This window comes from Rutilus rutilus (assembly GCF_951802725.1).
Source record: "Rutilus rutilus genome assembly, chromosome: 16".
In the NCBI taxonomy this organism is placed as follows: domain Eukaryota; kingdom Metazoa; phylum Chordata; class Actinopteri; order Cypriniformes; family Leuciscidae; genus Rutilus; species Rutilus rutilus.
The window spans coordinates 32,524,057-32,545,897 of record NC_140224.1 but is presented as its reverse complement, the minus strand read 5'-3'; positions in this window follow the sequence as shown (position 1 = coordinate 32,545,897).

Here is a 21,841-nt window from a genome sequence, read left to right as displayed (position 1 = left end):
CTACATTTATTTAATGAAAACATATGGTAAAAACTGTAATATTGTTAAATATATTCCCGTTTAAAATAAACTGTTTTCTGTTTTCTATTTAAATACATTTTAAAATTTAATTTATTCCTGTGATGGATTACTCCAGTACTCTACTTTCTTTAGAAATCATTCTAATAAGCTGATTTGCTGCTCAAGAAACATTTCTTATTATATCCATATTAGAAACAGTTGTGATTATTGTTTAATATTTTTTGGAAAGCATGATTCTGCATAGATGTGTGTTGCAGTAGCACCATCATACCTGGCTATAACATGTCACATGTTTATTTTTTAAACATTTAGGGAGTAGTAAAATTTACATATGTGGTTTCAACAACCAGATGCATTTACACTTGTCCAGTTTTGTCTGGAATGCGTCCCAGAACACATCCTGAAGTGGTTTGAGTGATTGGTTTCAAATGCATCTCGACTGTGTTTCGGAGGGCATTTACACGCATGAAGTGACCAGGTGTAAAAAGGCCCTTACTGACCCCAAACTTTTGTATCTGATATATTTATCATACTATTTTATTCTAATTATTCTTACTATTTTCCTTTTTAAACGGTACACAGCACACACTCTCTCTCTCTCTTTCCGCCTCAAATGTCTGACCTCCACCAGTGCTTCATCACCGCTGTCTGTGTAGCGAACAGCAATTTGGGGAATTTTCACCTGCCCCAATGATCCTGGCATAGCAAGGGTAAGCGATAGACTAAGAATTATTGCCATATATTTCTCTCTCTTTCTCTCTCTCTCTCTGTCTCTCTCTCTGTCTCTCTCTCTGTCTCTCTCTCTCTCGCTCTCGCTCTCTCTCTCTCTCTCTCTCTCTCTCTCTCTCTCTCTCTCTCTCTCTCTCTCTCTCTCTCTCTCTCTCTCTCTCTCTCTCTCTCTCTCTCTCTCTCTCTCTCTCCCCCTCTCCCCCTCTCTCCCTCTCCCTCTCCCTCTCCCTCTCCCTCTCCCTCTCCCTCTCTCCTTGTCACTCTCGTTACTTGCAGGAGAGTAATTGTTGCCATGTTAATATTTTAGTCTGACATTGACACGACAGGGCAATGCTGGGAGCAGGACAGTGAATATCAAACGATTTCAGTACACAAAGGTATCAGTCATCCTGTGCAATACATCACTCGCTTCAGAACGGAGAAAGTTTCTATTCACACATACAGATCCTCTGCAGTTTATCTGCTCACGGCCTGTCAGTAACTCAATATCCTTCTGGCTCGGACAGAAATTACAGTGGGGTCAAAAATATACGAACACATTCAAAAGTTATTTTTTACGTTTTTGAAGGACATCTCATGTTCACCAAGGCTGTATTTGTCTGTTTAAATACAGTAAAAAAAACACCAATATTGGGAAATAACTGTTTTCTATTGTAATATATTTCAAAATGTAATTTATTCATGTGATTTTTCAGCATCTGATCACTTTAATGCATTCTTGTGGAATAAAAGTATTTATTTATTTAAAAAAATCTTACTGACCCCAGGCAGTGTAAAGGTGAAGCATGAAATTACCACTCATACACTGACTATTGATCAGATGATTGATTGATTCTGTGCATGTCTTGAAACATTATTTGGATTCAAGACAATGCACTGCTCCAAACAGTTCGAGCTATGGGCTCCACTCGCCTTTTCTCTGCTTTACAAAGGAAACCCCCATAGAGTTATTTAAATCACATGTTTTGCTGTTAGCTAGAGCTAAAGATGTAATTTGGGATTCCTGTCATGCCATGGGTTTCCTTCACCATATATGATAATGTAAATATATGCATACTTACTAAAAAAAGAGAAAAAGATAGATGGAGAAAGAGAAAGAAAGACCTGAGCTCAAAAACAGCAGATGACGCAAATCACTTAAAGTAACAAGAGCCTGACATAATAACCATTAGTGCAAAACCCTTCTGTCTCCATTACATGTATGGGGAGACACTAATTCCCAAACCTATTGAGCTGCCTACCTAGATACCATTTTAAGACATTGCAAAAATAGTTACATTTAATTGTTATAATATTTCTTAGGCAACACAACATAATTATGCAGAATTGAATGCATCTTTCAGAGTGAAGCCAGTCCCAGAATCCACTGCAATAAGCTCAACAAAACACATCGTCCAAGATAGTAATGCATTTAGAGACATGTCAATTATACACATAATTAATTTCATCTTTAGAAAAATATCCATTCACATAGACCTTAGTGTAGTGCCATATTTCATTTTTGACAGGATTGAAAAAATTCAATGTCTTCGTTGTACTGATTGTACTGTACTAAAAAAAAAAAAAAAAAAAAAAAAAATGACTTAATTTTTCTTTAACTAAGTTAAACTGTATGATTTACTTACATATATATATATATATTATTTACTTTGTGCACACAACATATACATAATAGAAGGAAGGTGGTACTCATCCGAACACAGAGTCTGCAATCCCTGGTACATAATACACAATAACATTCGGGGGATCATTTTTGAGTATGAATGTGTCGTTTTAAGTAAAAAAAAAAAAAAAAAAAAGACCTTCAGATGTCACAATTCAATATGGCGTCTAAAGGCCAATTCACACTGCACCGACAGACACTGACCAATGCCGACAGTCACCAGATTACAGCACGTCACTTCTCAGACATTATAAATCTGATTCAGCATGTTCAATTGGCTAAAAACAAGCTCCGACAGACTCTAACAGGGGTAACACACTGATCTGACAAAACCCGATCTGTTGCCATCTGTCGGTGCAGTGTGAATGAGCCTTAACCTGACAGATCTATTGCTATTTTCTAAGTTATTAGAAAATTGCATCATTAACAGCGTGCTAATGCTAAACATCATCAATTGAGATTTGAGTCTCTTGTGAGTGAGTTGCTGCCTATGTAAAGCATTCCAAATCAATCACTTACAAGATTTTATTACAGTTATGCTGTTTTAGAAAGCTCGCTAGGCTTTGGAATAGAAGAACTGGTCAACAACAGCTGTGATTTTTCCTCTTCCCAGCTTATTTTTTTTTCTGCCTGGAGGACACGGCGTGAACTTACAGGCTAGCTCGTCCCTCTTGAATATGTAACACTGGCAACAACAAATTAAAATTTCTGGCAGGAAAAAAACAGCTCCGCAGAAGTGGTTTCACAGAGCTGTTCGAGAGCAGCGAGTGAGCAATAACACTGTAAACATTTCGGTACAGATGCTAATCTGTGTTTTCCGCATGAAGTTTTATTGTGAGATCTGTGTCGATTCAGAGAGAGTTCACAGTGTTTCTTATTCTTACTTATTCACTTCTATTGTCGAGCATTTATCTTTATGTTAGTGATTTTTTTAAGTTTACCACACCGATTCAGATACTGGGAGGGCGCTGATGTTGTTACGAACTTCCGTCAACGAAGTTAACCGTATCCACGGCAACACTCTCTCCAAAGCTTGTCAGAGGTCTTTAAGGTCTCTGCAAATGGATTCGGAGGAGGCACAAAGTGAAGACTATCTACCCACCTGTTGTTTGAACCCCTACAGAGATGGGGAAAAAAAAAAAACACAGAGAGAGCATGCGAGAGAGAGTTTCTTAGGTCACAGGAATGATCTCCCTCCCCGTGGAGATCAAGATTGCGCTGTTAGTGACAGACAGGTTTTACAGCCTAGTGTGAAAAATCAATGCTATAGAATCCTCACAACAGGTGTATACTGGGCCCACACAGATTCAGTGAGGAGAAACACAATTACCTCTCAGTAATGGCAGACCAAAGAGAGATAACGCCAGCATGCATGGCCCGGAGGAGGTTGTACAGTCACAGGCACGTATGGTGGTTATATTGGGGTCTAAAACTGAAAGTGCTCCTCTGATTCTCAGAAAATAGCTCCGATGACCCCTCAAAGCAAAGCTATCGTTAAGTAAATCCATAATCTCCACAGCTATGTGCCTCGGATAAGTGAGAAAAGCACAGAAGGTGAGGTCGGAATATGTTGTTGACATGCTATTAGGTCATGGCCTATAAGTGGTTTTGCTCAGATCTTACATTGGACACCAAAGGGTGTAGAATTGAATTTAATATAACACCTAAAACATCATAAACATAAGCATAAAGTCAATTATACCCTACTCATTTTTTATTTCAATTTGGAAATTAAATTGTAGCATATGAATATTTTTAAGCTGGTTATACAAAAATATTAAGCTGTTTTCAACACTGATAATCTGCTGAAAGTTTAGCTTTGCCATCGCACAAATATATTACATTTTAAAACATATTCATATAGAAAAGTTAAATTAAATTGTAAATTGTTTTTACAGCATTTTTGGTCAAATAAATGCAGCCCTGGTGAGCACAAGAAACTTCTTTTAAAAACATGTAAAAATCTTACTAACCCCACACTACTGAACAGTGTACATTGGTGTCTGATTGACAACATTAAAACCCATGTTTTTTTTTATTATTTTGAAGAATATTATATTTTATTGTCTTTTATTTTCAAAATAATATATTTAGTCAGATATCCTTTTATTAATTGAAACACAAGATGCTCTTTGGGTAATCTCAAATTATACTGGAGAACATGGTTCATTTCAGCTCAAGTGCTGCTGTCATTAAAAGAAAAACCAAACCAAATACTGGAATTCATGTAAATGTTACAATTAAACTTAAACAAAAATTTTGTATGAAATTATATAATAAAAATGTCAACAAGAAGGATTTTCACTAGTGATCTCAGAATTTTGGACCCCTCTGCATATGTATTTTGAAAAACAACTTTCTAAAACTCAATATATTAGACTACCAAACACAGGAATCTTTACTATACTAGGCCATTACTGTATTATTATAAGGCCATTACTGTATTACTATAAGGCCATTACTGGCTTCATGCAAATCTTGGGTCTTTGTTCATTAGATCTGAGAACACAGACACCAGTGCCAGAGATACACGGAGGAACATATGCAATAAAGACTTCATGCGTCTGACATTCAATCTACAGCATGAATGTCACTACATTACAGAGGAGATTATGATCTTATCAGCTTTTTGTAAATCAAAACTCTAACTACTTAACTAATTATAGCAATGCAGCAAGTTGCATTGGCTACACATATAATCAAGTTGTTTTCCTTGCCTCTGGTAAATTTATCACTCTTTATTATTATTTATCTCTAGTATACTGACACTTCTGACAGCGGACATCAGATAAACATCTGATAGATGCATAAACATGTTTATTTGTGAATATGAGAGTGTGAATATTCCTACACAGGGTGTTTTGACTTGTGCATCATGTCCAGTCTCCTGTGGATGCAACCCACACAGAACATGACAGTCTGAATGTAATAAGAGAGGGGGGGAGAGGGGGATGACATCTGCATTCCTCCACAGCTAAGATTGAGCTTCAGAACTGTCAGGTTACAAGTTACAACGAAACTTTTTGGAGGAGTTTCGTGTAGCATGGCACTTCAAAAATACTCATCACACAACTTGCACAATAAACATATTTTATGTAGGCTGTATTGTTTGCATTTCATTATTCATCCAATACAGTCCAATCCATCCATCCATCCATCCATCCATCTAATCCCATCCAATCCCACCCCATCCATCCAATCCAGTCCAATCCATCCATCCATCTATCTATCCATACAATCAAGTCCAGCCCAGTCCATCCATCCCATCCCATCCCATCCCATCCCGCTTATTCAGCAATTAAATCCAGTCCATCCATCCCATCCCATCCCATCCCATCCCATCCCTACATCCCGCTTATTCAGCAATTAAACCCAGTCCATCCATCCCATCCCATCCCATCATCCCGCTCATTCAGCAATTAAACCCTTAACTTTCACTTTGTTTGACACATGCATTTATCATATGGCTTCAGAAGACTGCCTTTATCTGCCTGTTAAGTGTTTGTATTATTGAAAAGTGAAAATTATTGACATATAAATATAAAAATCAATTTTTTATTGGTTTAGAACTTGAATTCATGAATGCTTTGGATGCAGACCTGAGAAAGGGGGGGGGATACATTTAGCTTATTTTTGCAGAAGTGAAAGCACTTCAACATCAAGTTTTCTGTAAAGCAAATACATTTTTTATAGTATACAAAATATATATTCTACAAAATAATTTTGACTATCAAATTGCTAGAAAATCAAAGCCAAATGTCTAACCGAGTTGTGATCCACATTTGTATTTAAATGTCACAAAAATTACGCTAAAGGTTTTTAAAGTACCATTTTCATGGTAACGCAATGTCCAATTTTTTTTTTTTTTTAAGTGAGGACTTTTGATGGCTTAAGCTTTCGAATGATGCTTAATTTATGATGATTACTAAAATATGTGATGAAAAAAAAAAAGAAAAAAAAAAAGAAAATTATGGGAATGTGTCAATATATAGGCTACTATATCTTTCTTTAAAACATTTTTTAGATATTAGATAAATTATTAGATATTTTGATCATAAAAATAGTGTCAGCAAATGTTTATTATTGATAGAGATGATAAAGAAATGCTAAAAAGCATATCTGAAGTGCTTGCGTATATAGGCCACTTTTTTAGAAATGTAAAAAAAACATATGTACATGATGTTAAAAGTTCCAGCCAATGTTACTTTGAACTTGTTCATTGTTAATGCGGCACACACACTCATTTTTTGTTGCACTCAACCAAGCGAACGCCGCAAGTATAAACCAGGCTTTGGGAGAGAAAAGCGTTGCCACCATTGTTCTGTCACCTCTATCATGATCACAGAACCTTATGTGAAATCTTTACCTGCATAGTTCATGGACGGTTGGAGGACAGAATATCAGCGTACTTCAGCTTTATGAGAACATAATGTTCTTGTGGACAGTTCTGGTGTAAGTAATAAAATACATCTGCTGCCGTGTGCAATGGTTATTACTGTGACATGTTTTACGTGAGCACAGATGCATGCTGTGCATGTTGTCTTGTATTCACCTATCACTGTTATTTCTAATGATACCATTTTATGTCCCGGCAAATAGACGGCAGATGGAATGTTATGGCCCCCTTCCTTCAATTCTCCACTGTGGAAGGCCAAGAAAAATGGACTGAATCAAAGTCTTTTGGAAAATATCTGGGTCAGTCCTAATATGCATTACATTTTTTGCCCCCATGTCCCCCATCGTATGTGAAATATTGGACAGAAATAAATTGGATAAAACTCAAACTTTGAAGGAGGAAATTGTATTCATTATTATTTAATACATATATATATATATAACATCAAACAAACAGACAGTGAACTGGAGGGAGTGCAGGCTTGATATGGTGAGGCTGATGAGGGTGAACAGGTGCAAGTGATTAGAATCCCGGTGGTGATGAACGAGTGGGCGGATCTGGTGCTGATGGTGTGAGTGACTCCGTGACAACATCCCTTAATTCTACCCAATACCTAAACTTAACTACCTTACCTACTATTAATAAGCAGTAACTGGGAGTTCAATGAGCCAAAAGTCGTAGTTAATAGTGAGAATTAGAGCCTAATGTAAAGTGTGACCCATAATGTTTAATTGCACTTAAAGTGCCCCAATATGCTTTTTTCCTCAAATATTACCTTGCATGCAGTGCGTAATATAGCTGTTTGTGAATGTAAAAGTTCTGCAAAGTTTTATAGATCAAAGTGCATGAAAAATAAAGTTATTGTCTATTAAAAGAAATAATCGATTCTGCTGAAACGATTCGTCAGCAATTCCAGATAACATATCTACGTAGGTTTGTAACAAATTTGCATATGGTGTTCATTGACTGTCTGATAACAACGTCTACTCTGACCCGCCCTCAAACGCTTTAGTTGTAGCTGAGAAGCAACATGTTGTTGTGTCGTGTTGACGTTCAATGGACGTTTCATTCATGGTAGACCAATCACAACAGACTGGGCCATCTGACCAATCAGAATAGAGCAGGTTCTCTGAAAGGAGGGGTTTAGAGAGACAGAATCCTTTATGGAACTGAATCCTTTATCAGACCCTGTGAGAAAAGAGGTGATGCTGCAATGTATATTATGCTTTTTGACCTTAGATGCATGTAAACCTATAGTAGGAGACTCCAACATTAAATTAGTAATGTTTGAAATGGCACAATAGGGTCACTTTTGCTTGATCATATGCACTTAACTTGCACAGTATTTCTCAATGTCTGCAATACAATTGTGTTGTAATTCTGCCTTTTTGTTTAAATGCACAGAGTTCAAATGTACTGCATAACACGACTGACCAAACTCATGTTCATCTACTCATACTCTAGTGTCATTCACACAAGGGCCCAGAGTCTGAATAGAGAGGGATTTTTTATCTAATTATTTTGCCACTGCCTGCTAGACTGGCTTCTCTGCATATGGAAACTAACAAAAGAAAGGAGTTGTACCTTATCAGGAAAGTGATTTGTTTCTTTTCAAGCCAATATGTCTTTCTCTCGTCCGCTTTTTGATGGAACACAAGGCATTATCTGAGAGCATCTAAATTTCCTGGCACCTCAACTATTTCTTCCCGACCAGCAGTCAAAACAAACAGAAAAAAGAAAAGGCAACACTTAATCTTTCCCGCTACTCTGAACTGTGTGCCTTAGTAGTCTAGAGAGAAAACTATTGATTCGTCAGAGAGCGTGAAAGAGATCGATTAGGCCAGTCATCTCATTCGAAGGTGATCCAAGGTGACACCTCACACGGCTTAGAAAATTCAACAACAGTCCTCTCTGAGTATTGCAAACACATTATATCTGGCTGGACAAAAAAAAAAAAGAACACAAAATGTCAACTTCTATATAAAAGTACTCTTTGAAAGAACATTTTCTTCACAAGGAAATGTTCAAGTTACAAGCAAGTCAATATGTTTCAGATTTCTTGCAAACAATGCGATTTAAATTTAAGAATTCATTTTTATATGACAGTGCAGCAAATAAACCACCAGTGATATGTAGTATCCAATCGGCAGAAGGGGGCGTGTCCACTCATGATGGGGGAGGAGAGAGAGTGAGATTTCAAGAAAGAATTTAGAAAGGGAGATGCATGGCTGAAAGACATTACAACAGAGAAACGGTCAGAGGAATATCACTTGTAAAATAAGGGATATGATCAGGCAAGAGCTTTATGACCCGCATTAATATTAGAAAAGCTTTCCAGCGCTGGAGAGACCTAAGTGGGAAGGCCTGAAAACAAATGCCTCTGCTCTGCTCCATATGTGAGTGACAGTGGTTTTGCTTCACAGAACCAAGTTATGCTGTTGTTGTAATGTTATCTATATAAAAAAAAAACAGGACATTTTTTGAGAAGCATTATTTTCAGCAATGATAAAGAGACATAATGTTTGTGCATTTTATGGGCGGAACAATGAGGGTGTGTTTGTTTGGGATGATTTCAAATATCAACCGTTTTTCTCAGAAATCGCTCACTGCAACTTGAAGACTGGAGTAATGGATGCCAAAGAAAATCAGCTTTTGCATCACAGGAATAAATTACATTTTAAAATATATTCAAATAGAAACCCAAATCTATCATTTCCTAATGCATCAAATAAAGCCTCACCATATATATTTTCTCATTGAATATCAAGTTCCACTCAAACATGTTATGTTGACTTTAAAGTGTCTTAGTCTTGTTACAAGAGGACTTAAATAGCCAGTTATTGTCTGTCTGTCTTTCACTTTCCTCTTCATCTTTTCAATCTCTTTTGACTTTTTTTCTTCTTCGCAGCCCAGGGTATCTCTCTCATCGTCTGTGCTGGGTATTAGCCCGGCAGATTCTGCTTATCACCTGAGGTCTGCCAGCTTGCGACAGTCGTTTTGACCATGGCCATGTGGTGCTGATGGAAGGGGGGGTAAATGAGGCTTGCGGTACCATCGAAGGTGCCAGCTTTTATGGGACGATTTGGCGGATGACTTCAGGTCCTCCGGGACGGTCCTTGGATCCACTTGAAAACTTGACGGACCGACTCCTACACATTTTTTTGTTCTTCTTGTTTTAGTAATTAATTGTTTTTCACTCATTGGCTTCCTTCCTCCTCACTGTCACCATTCCACACCGGACTTAACATCGGGTTTAATTCTAGCTCAGAATTAGCACTTAAAGGCGGTTCGGGGTTTCAAACAGATGGCCCAGTCAAGCCTGCATGAAAGCCTTATGTGTTCATTTTCAACCATGTGGTCCTTTTGGCAGGTTAAATGAGGGAATCGCAACAAGATTGGAGAATTAAGCAGACTATTCAAGCTATTTAATGTCGCCAAGAGCTCTTTGTTTGGCATTGTAAATGTATAGTTTTTGCATATTTGTGTAGAATTGTGAATAACATGTCCATTCCTTGTACACTTCATGATCATATCACTCTTACAGTAGTCAAACCAACAGGATAGCATCTTTTTCACTCTGTGGCCTGCCTTCGAACTAAGAAAACAAGTAAACACGGGGTAATGTGGATGCTAGGGTGTTTTTAGCATGTTGCACAACAATTTATTGTGGTCTGTAAATATGATTTGGCTCTCTTCACTCCTTCGCTGCAGGTCTATAGGATTTCTTTTTTTTCTTTCAAACTTTGTTGAAGAGGGTCATTCTTCAAATATGGCGACTTTCTGGTTTACAACAGGTTTTGAATTACATGTTCTCCCTTTAAAAGCTCAAGGTCAGTGTCTCACCAATAACACCAATTACAAATTCTCATAAAAAAATGAATTTGTGCAGGATGACATCAATAGGATTTTAAAACACATCGTTGATCGACCAGTACACTGTCATAATTTTATATAAAAATCCTTCACTTGAACACTGAACTCTGCAACATTAATGATGTGTAATAAAAAATCAAGGACAATCAATAACTTATTCAATGTGGTGTGAAACTTGCGCCTAACAGTTGAACAACTTGTCCAAAACTAGTTTTAACACTAATGATCTGAAATGAATCGACACATTTTCATTATTTATACAATTATTAACTTTTATTGTTAGTTTTTTTTGCATATTTTGTAAAAAACTTCACACTAGTGCTTAACCTTGGAAAACAAAACCTTGAGCAAAAATGAAATAACTACAAATGTCATTAAGTGGTAAATGGAAGTAGATATATATATATTTTTTAAACAGCATAGACTCAAACCACTTCCATATTATTTCACATGTGAAATAGTGCCGTCCCTTCAGGAACAGAAACAAACATTATTTGCTTTTATTTTAGTGGTTTTTAGTATTACTGAAATTAATGATGAGTGCATTCTATCTTTCTTTCCCTAATAAAATATTAGTGTGGAGACCTGAGGTTTTCAGATGAAAGTCCAAATGCCATTACAATGTAAATGCAATTCCAGAACTGGAGAGCTAACAATTGATCTGAAAATTGACATGTTGTCTTCACGAGTGTCCTTCACTCACAGATAAACAGTCTTGAGCCGTGGAGCGGAAAAGAAATCCATTCGAATTTTTTTTTTTTTTTTTTTTTTTTTTTTTGGTGAACCCACAACCCAGAAAAAGCTTCAGGGGAGGATTTGAACAAATTTAAGCCACTCTGCGTGACAACAAAAGTGATTTGACAATAGTATAATGCTGCACAGCTGGAAACTTGAGATTTTATGTGTTTCTTGCATTAAAAAGTAGACGATTTTTTTTGTGTGTATACTTGGGTATGGACTGACACCCAAGTGTCGCAGGTGTCTGTGTTCTTTAGTACATTTAAAGTGTTTCATCTCTCTTTATTAATTCAATCATCAGTTACCAGCAAGGCTGTCTATCATGTGACTGCATGCGTTTTAGGCCTTGTTTAAAGCTTGATACGTTCATTCTGATGTGAACCACTAGGTGCTGATGCATTTGTTCTATGCCCAGTAAACTATCAAGTGTTCAGTAGTAGTTGGTCATATGCCAGACCAACATGTCTTAAAGTCCTAATGATATATATTTTTTTACTTTTAGCATGAATATGTTAGCCTTACTCTTATCTATAAGGTAGTGTGCTCAAAACCAATGCCAAAATGTGCATTTAGAAGATATAAGCATTCAAAACGTACAGTCTCTAACTTCCGCCAGTATGGATCGATGATTTTGATGACATCACTCTAGACTTCATTTCAGATTTTCTGTCCAATCGAATGCTTTCTAGAGTCTGAAACATCCCGTCCCCTACAATGTAAACACACACTGAAGCTGCAGCTAAAATCGGTCATTTGTTCACACATTCACTATTTTCTACATGGCATAATGGTGCATTATACAGGGGATAGGGACAATTCAGACGGTGTAAATATGCTTTCTGTTGGGGCGAATGAAGTCTTGTTTCACATTGTCACGTGAATCGCCGCAGGGCGCACACAGTCTAATCCAGTCCAGAGACACGATAGCACAGAATGTTTCAAGGCACGTCAGTGGGCCTTAATGCTTTACACTACCCTCAAGTGCTTGTGTTATGTTTATATTTTTAGAGCCTCAAGATGTTGACTTTTATAAAGTTAAAAATAAAAGTTTTTTGCATAAAGATAGATATATAAATAAATAAAAAAAACCTTGAAAATATATATATTTTTTTGTGTATAGTTTGATTGATCCGAAAATCCCTCTAGCAAGCTATGTCCTTGTCTGTCACTGAAGAGAAAGATTGAAAAACCCAGAACTTCACAACACATTGGAAGGACTATTAGCGAGAGGTAAAGGTCAAGTCAACATATTGTTATCCTTGAAACAGAAATACTTCAGGTCTGACTCACATCTATAAATCACAATTTCGGTTTCATTTGTGTGTGTGTGTGTTTGTGTGTGTTTTTAAATATCGTCTCAATAATTTTCTCAGATTTCATACAAATGGTATAGTATGGAACTGCATATCTTAGTGTCAGTCATGGACGGGTATCTTTCTTATACTTGTCTATAGTGTCAAAAAGATTGATTGCCGTGGTGAGATAGTAAAAAAGGCTATATATTCGGCAGTTGGTATTTCAAAAATGGCGGGGGGGAAGACTGAAATAAACCCGAGAGGCAGAAATAAACAGATTTGCAGGCATTCTTGCAGAAAAAGCAGCCTGTGTGTACGTGTGTCAGCGAGACACTACTCCATCACTCTACCTCCCAAGTCATCTCTCTCTCTCTCTCTCTCTACCTTTCTGTCACAAGTGTATCTGAACGCTTGCAAGAATATGGACAGCTGCCATATTTTTTCCCTGAAAAATTTTAACCATCACAAATTCAAGGTAAATCGAGCACCTAATAACGGGCAAATTCCATTGCTAAAGCCTCTGAAATAATGCGCACACATCATTTTTTAGATTCAGTCTGGTATTTTTGAATCAAAATCGCTATGCATTACATCAGTGAAATATGATCTAAAACCCCTGGCATTTGCCTGCATGGCTGCTGGTGTCCTCTCTGAATTTCAAATGTGAACGCATATCCCCATCAAAGTGAACTCTCAAGGTTCAAACGTATGCCGATTTTAAAGCAGTGGCATAACAAGGCTACTGTGACATATTAAATGCATTTTCCTCTTATTTTCTGATGGTACAAACTTTGGGATTGTCTGAAAAAAAAAGTGTTCCATCTTAAGAAAAATAAACTATCCAGTAATAAATGTAAGTTTAAGGATAGAATGTTTTCCATGTGGGAAAGAAAATCTGATTAATTGTAGAACTCATATTTCAGCACATAGTCAAGTCCAGTCACCTTTATTTATATAGCACTTTTAACAATATGAATTGTTTCAAAGCAGCTTTACAGTGATAATAGGAAATTACCATAACAGAGATTGTTTTGGCTTTACATCAGCTCTAGGATAAAGTTATTGTCCAGGCAAAGTTAGTTTTGATTGATTGATTCACTTCCGTCGCGAAGATCATTAGTTATTAACGTAGGAGCCGCTAACACAACACCGTTCTAACAGAAAACCCTCAACACGCTCCGGCCGCCCATCCACACAAAACAGTGCCTGGTGTCTCGAGAACGCATTCCCAGAAATAGGTTCCAAGGTGCAAACGATTATCAGTTATCTCTGCACAAACCTACGCAACCTCTGCGCAAACACCGACGTCGCGACGCACATGCGCATCACGTGTTCATTCCATAGGTATGCGAGTTTGGATATATATGTGCGCAGGCGTGTAGTCCTTCTTTACAAATCAACCCTCAACAATTACTTGTCTGGCCTTAAAAATGTATAATACAGAATTATTTATCGCGTAGAGATTATATCCCGTAATTGAGGAAACCTGTCATCCTAGAAAGTGCAAACTGTTGATATCATACTGTTTTACATCTTTTGTACATGTTTAGCATGCAACCCTTGATCATTCAGTGCAAGCCATTTTTGGCCATCCCTAAAATATCAATAAAATTACAAATGAAACACATTTGAATCCTGCATTAAACATATGCTTGACTCACCGTTTCCTTCTCACATTAAAGCTTCTGTATTGCTTAGTTGTTGCATCAGAAATCAGGATCTTGGAGAATGATATTTTATCCCTGTGGGGCTATTTCTCTCTCAACCTGTTAAATGATAACTTTTTAAAAAAGTATACACTGTTCTCCAGCTGACTTTTGTCTGTTTCTGGGATTCAAAATTAAATTTAAACCTGGAAATGAAGAAAATGTATATTTGAAAAGGCTTAAACATAAAACATATAATATTTAAGATTCTGCATTATTTCTAGCTCACTAATCAAATTTAGTATGTCCCTTTCATGCTAATCTGTTTTACTTTGCCAAGAGAAACTAAAGTTATATTTGCCTGCTCTGAAATACCAGTGCTATGAGATGAAATTGCTTCAGAACAGTTTGATGCAACTTTGGTGGTGTGAAATTGACATCCTTGCATCCCTCAAAGCGCTGACTTTGTTCGAAATCTTGCTCACTCATCCATGATGCAAACTATCTTTTGGCAAAGCCATTGAGAATCAAAGCACACAGTGCTCTCCAGATGCTAATATCTGTCAACACTGTTGTCCTAACTGGAAGCAAACAATCTGGTGTAGGCCAATGTACATTTATGTTTACAGAGCAGGAGCATCTGCAACCATCCACAATAATTATGTGCGGCGAGCAAATCGCAGACTCCTCGCTTTATCTTCCCCCTCCTTCCCTTTTGGAAGTAAGAAAGAAGCGCAGTGGGCCTTCAGAAATACCTGCATTAATATTATCAGACAAGCCTGGGCTCTTGGACAGATGGATCACACCCAAACCGGCAGCTAAGCATCTGGTGTGGATAAGATCGCCCCCTCTGCTGACTCTCCCCAAGGCAAGCAGAGGAAGCATAAAGCGGTCGAGACACGGACTGTCCGTCGCGCCGGATAGAAGCATTAGGGAAATGCCGCAATGAAAAAAAAAAACAAGGCTAAAGAAAAGACAGATGTGTTTTGTAATGCATGGTGTGGATTATGTGATTTACAGGCAGTATTAAGCACTGTGCTGAAGGTACGATCGCTGCTCGTATAACATCCTGCCAATAACATCTCCAAGGAACAGTTTCGCAGCACATCGAATCAGTTTACGGGTGTGAAAGTCAAAATGATCTGTGATGTATATAAACAGGTGCACTTGTGTCTGTGATGTTTACAACAATGGATTTGCATGTTTAGTCATGTAATCAGCAGCCAGATTTTGTAGAAGAGAGGTGAAAAAATTGCTGACCTCACTCAGGAGCACTCAGTAGTGTTGTGCTAATTAATAAGGTTTTACATATTTTAGAAATAAGCCTATGATGATGTTCAAAAGTGAGGGCGTTATTCATACTGTGAAATAATAGTTTTATTCAGCAAAGATGCATGAAAGGGTTAGTTCACCCCAAAAAATTTATATAATTTACTCACCAAAGCTGTAAGACTTTCCTTCATCTTCGAAACACAAATGAAGATATTTATAATGAAATCTGAGAGATTTCTATCCCTCCATTGACCGTCCACACCGCAACCAGTTTGACACTGAAGAGATCTTAAAATAAATCTAGATAAATTGAGTGGTTTAGTCCAAATTCTCTGAAGAGACTGGATCGCTTTATATGATGAACAGATTTATTTTAGGCTTTTATACGTTTTATTTCAGCTGTATAGGCTATATAAAATTAAAGGACAGTGGGCCTGTCCTAACACCCACGCTAGAATTCATAGACAATTGGAAAAGGTTTTGGGGCAGACCTGACCTGTTGAAAAGATATCGTATTCATCCCTCCTGGGATGGTGCTGCTCTTCTCTCTAGTAATATGGCACATAGGGCCCTATTTTAACGATCTGAAACGCAAGTATCAAGCGCAAAACGCAAGTAACTTTGTGGGCGGGTCTTGGGCGCTGTTGCTATTATACCGGCAGGATAAATGACTCTTGCGCCCGACGCAAATCTAAAATGGGTTGGTCTGAAGTAGCTTCATTATTCATAGGTGTGGTTTGGGCGTAACGTGAAATAAACCAATCAGAGCGACATCTCACATTCCCTTCAAGAGCATGCGTGCTTGTTCCATGGCGGATTGCTATTATAACGGCGGATTTGCCAGGCGCGCCAGGAGCGGTTCACAGCCGAGGAGACCGACATTCTCGTCAGGGCCGTAAAAGACAGAGAAGTTACATTGGGGATGGGAGAAACCCACCCAAATTAGCTTCGGTTAAACAGGCGTATAATAATTTGGGTAAATGTGTAAGCTAGATTTATGCCTATTTTTTCACATCTTCATGGACACAACAATGATTTCCCTCTTGTGTTAATATTTTTCCTTGTAATAATGTATGGTTTTCGAAAAATGAGAACTGCTGCGTCTGTGTGTAGATGAGATAAGCAAAGTGTATGCGCGTTGATTATGGCCAAGCATGCGCCCTTAAAATAGCATATGAATAACATGCGCAACACGCCACTAGGTTTTTCCTGGTCAGTGGCGGAATTGTTTTCCAAACCTGCAAAATAGCACCAGGGAACGTTTGCGCCGGAACACGCTTTCTGTTTGCACTGAACCGCCCCTGGGAGCGCAAGTACATTTCCTAATTTACCGACGTGCGTCTGTGGAGGGAAAAGTCCGCTGTGCGCGGGTGCAAAATAGGAATGATACATGCGTTGGTGTACAAAGTCAATTGCACTGGGTGCAAGATAGGGCCCATAGTCTTAGAGCTTAAACATGACAATTTGCGGCTCAGGTCAGGAAGCAGACAGACTGGCTAATCCAACCGTCTGCTAGCTGTCTCACGTCACTGAGATCAGATAAATCCCATCACATAGAGACTCTTTCACCTAGATATCATCATATAGAGACTGTGTCTGTTCCCCGAATTACTGAACATGTAATGCGCGTATGCGCGACATCTGCGTTTTCGCGGGTTTGCGCTTTTGAGGTTTGTGCTTTTGAGGTTTGTGCAGAGATAACAGATAATCGTTTGCACCTACGAACCTATTTCAGGGAGTGCGTTCTCGAGACACCAGGCACTGTTTTGTGCGGATGGGCGGCCGGAGCGTGTTAAGGCTTTTTCTGTTAGAACGGTGTTGTGTTAGCAGCCCCTAAGTTAATAACTAATGATCTTCGCAACGGAAGTGAATCAATCAATCAAAACTAACTTTAGCTGGACAATAACTTTATGCTAGAGCTGTTGTAAAGCCTACACAATCTGTTACGGCAATTTCCTATTATCACTGTAAAGCTGGTTTGAAACAATCCATATTGTTAAAAGTGCTATATAAATGAAGGTGACTTGACTTGACTTGACTTGCGGTCTTTGCACTTGACTACTTATTTATTTCCGGAGTTTGGTCGAAGTGTCCAAGTTGGTGTGAAGTCCTCAAGTATTTGAAGACTTTTGTTTACTCAATGTGACACACTTATAACCAGTGTGTGATTGTGATTCTTCATTTGCATATGTTTTTGTAAAACATCTTTGTAGTCTCTGCACCAATAAAATGATATGCAAAATCGAATAAGTTGAACCTACACCGGAAAGTTTTCCTAGACATGTCGCGAAATCTGGGCACGTCCGCACTTGAATGTGATGAATGACAGGATGTGTTTAGCCTCAACTACCACTGCGTGGTAGATAGTTTGATAGATGGAGATAGCCATTTTTCCAACATGGGACAGTCTTGAGCACTTACTTACTGTCGCATACATGCACTTTTTGAAGTGGTCAAAACCGCAAGTGTGGGTATTGGGACAGGCCCGGTGCAGACAGACGCAACAATTTTAATGCTAACATTACAAAACTACTATATGATTTAAAATGCATTACAACCACTGTGCTGCTCAGTGTCATCACAAAAAGATTCTTGTCCAAATAACCCAGAAGCGTGATTGCTTATGGCATGCCACAATGATTTATCCCATGCAGTTGCAGTATGTGACTGTTACATACAGTTTCAAGGTAATTGAATCAAGGAGAGCTGCAATTGACTACAAGAACAGCCTCATTAAAGTAAAACTCTACGAGGCTAAAGGAGTGTGTTGTCTTAATTTGATCTGGATGTCACTGCAGTATTCCACTTGGCCTTCAGTCTACACGGGAGCTAACAAAGCTTTTGATGTAGCATGCGAACATGCAGTTAATAGCAAAGCCATTAGTGTAGCTAGAAACAATATTGAGATTCAGGTCTCATCAGCGCCGGGGAATCCTGGCACGGCTGAGCAAAGAGGAATCAAATTGACAGCAGTGATGACAGAAGGAGGAACCTAATCAAATTATGGTGACCATTTCACCTTGAGTTTATTCCAATTGAAGGGCACATCAGCACATCCTTTTACAAAGACAAAAAAGTGACAATGATGGAAGTGATGATTTCTTGAGTTATTTAATTAGACGGATCTTTGATATCCGAGTCCTTTGCCTCAACCCATGTGAATTACTTATCTCTTTTTGATTTAACACTCTGACACGAGAGAACTCAACTCACTCATAATATGTGTCGACTAGTGTTTCCTATAGCTAACAAACCGCTTAAAGTCATTGTAAAAGCAAAAAAAAAGAAAGAAAAGCTAAACACATTATAAATGTTAGAAATGTGTTGCTAAATCACATTACAAAGACTGTGAACTGTGAAGTACTGAATTGTGGAGTTAGACCATTAAACAGTTTTTCACCATTGCTGTGTTCAGGATTTTTTGGGCGGGGCTAAAACGGTGGCTCGATGATGCACTGGAGCCACCGAGCTCCTGACCCCGCCCCTACTGTCGATGACGCACTGGAGCCTCTGAGCTTCTGGCCCCGCCCCTACTGTCGATGATGCACTGGAGCCACTGAGGCTGCAGCCTACAGTTTGCTAGCTATGCCTTTGGCACGGAAATGCGTATTTCCTGGATGCGATCACTTACAAAACAGATCGGTGTCCTTATTTAAATTTCCGAAAAACGATCATATCAAGAAGAGGTGGATTCATTTTGTGAGGAGCCACCTTGATGGAGAGCTGAGGATCACCACCAACACCCGCCTCTGTAGTGATCATTTACACAGGATAGTTTTATAAACTTTCATCGGAGACAACTGTGATTCATTGATAATCCGCTGTTACTGGTGAATGGGGCCGAACCGACTATCTCCCGCCTCGGCCTTCATCCTCCCGTCCCGCCGACAACTGGTGCCATCATCGGCAGTGTGTGCCCGCGAGTCAACTTTCCCGTGAGTGGGCGTGGTTTCAGCGCAGCCAGCGGACACACCCCCAGCGTTTGAGAGCAGAGAATACTGCTCATTTTTTCAAGATTTTGATTTTATTTACTTTTTTTATAATTCAAATTTGGCTGGGGGGCTAATAACACATTTTTCTGTGGTGTGACAAACTTAGAACACATACTTAACTTTGACTTTACAGGGACTTTAAAGGGTTAGTTCACCCAAAAATGAAAATTCTGTCAGTAATCACTCACCCTCATGTTGTTCCAATCCCGTAAGGCTTTCGTTCATCTTCGGAACACAAATTAAGATATTTTTGATGAAATCTGAGAGCTGGCTCACTCCTCCATACGCTTCTAAGGGATCGAAACTTGCCGGCCCAGAAAAGTTATTAAAGACATCGTTAAAATAGTCCATGTGAATAAAAGTTGTTATTTTTGTTGTTGTTTTTGCGCACAAAAAGTATTCTCGATGCTTGATAAACTTGTGGTTGAGCCACTATAGTCTCTTGGACTATTTTAACGATGTCTTTAATAACTTTTCTGGGCCAGCAAGTTTCGATCCCTTAGAAGCCTATGGAGGAGTGAGCCAGCTCTCAGATTTCATCAAAAATATCTTAATTTGTGTTCCGAAGATGAACGAAAGCCTTACGGGATTGGAACAACATGAGGGTGAGTGATTACTGACAGAATTTTCATTTTTGGGTGAACTATCCCTTTAAGCTTGAAATCTGGCGCGCTCACCTGGGGAGGAAGTCATTATTTCTAAGCCAATTAACCTTTTTTGCTTTCTGTTTCAGTTTTCGTTTTTTAAGGAGTCATCAGGCAAAATAGTTCATTAAGAATTACTTAGCCCAGTCAAAAGCATTCTCGGAAGCTTGACGTTTGTCTCTCTGCCTCGTTAAAAGCCTCCCAAACGGGTCAGGTTTAAAATCCCTTCGAGCTCTTTCCCGTTCAGTCATTAAAGTTCAACCGTGGCCTCAGGGGAAATCAACAGAGGTGAGGTCCACGAAACTCCAGCCTAATGCCATCTTGTCGGCGATGAGTAATCCAAGCAGCACGACATTATGAGCAATAAAGAGAGGAAATATTTAGCTGACTCACGGAGAGCTTCAGCTGGCGAGGAAGAAATGAATGCAAATTGACAGATCCATCCCAGAGGTTTGTTTCCTGGCAATTGCATTTCGTGGTATGACTTGTGTGTTTGTTGTGGGCGTAAGTGAAACTCAAAGGGCAGATACTTAATGGGAGATAAATTTCTCTATTGACCGGCTCTATCTTCCGATAGGTTGTGGTATCTCTTCCAAACTCATTATCTGAAACATCCATTATCAGATTAGAAGCCTATTTCATGCATATTTGGGTTTGTGGCACTTTACTTCAAAGAAAATTGATTTGGAAAGTAAATAACCAGAAAATGATAGCTACACATCTCTACACTGTCTGTCGTGCAGTGTAGGTTTTTTAAGCAGCCGGTCCTTACCTATAATGTGCTCTCCCACCATGCAATAGCAGCTCCTTACACCATTTCTCAGAGAAAAAAGCTTTTTCATTTCATTTGGTGCAGGCGTCTTTAATAAGCCATGAAACTGCACACTCTGCTGCATTACCTTCTCCACATGTTGCTTAAAGATACTCAGTGTGGAGCAAAGAGGAAACTGTTTCAGCACTGGTTGAGGATGGAAATGCTTCTCAAACTGAGCAATGAGGAGTACTGTCTCCTTAGGCACTTAAAGTATATAAGTCGGTGCACTTATATATGTGCTATTGATGCCTGTAACTTAGACTTCACAGTGTGTGTGTGTGGTTCAGGTATTTGTGTGGGGGCGGCAATCTTTGACCTTGTGGGGACATTTTTCGATCCTCATTAGGAAAACAGCTTATAAATCATTTTACGTGAGGCTTTTTTGAAAACATAAAAATGCAGAGTTTTCTGTGAGGGTTGTGTTTACGAGTAGCTTTAAGGTTAGAGGGTAGAATATACAGTTAAAAATCATCATGTCTGTGGAAAGTCCCCATAAAACATGGAAACCCAATGTGTGTGTGTGTGTGTGTGTGTGTGTGTGTGCGCGCGCATATGAACTACATGAACTCAATATTGTTGAAAATATTAATTGATTAAGTAGACAAAGGATGACAACATGACTGATTAAAACATTAAGAGAAAACACTGCAAGATGCACTGCAATTAAATTGTACTGCAAAAAATATAGAAATAACTGATTTAAATAATCTAATCCGGAAAGGCAAGGTTTAGGGTAGCAGGGTAGTTAGCTCAAACGA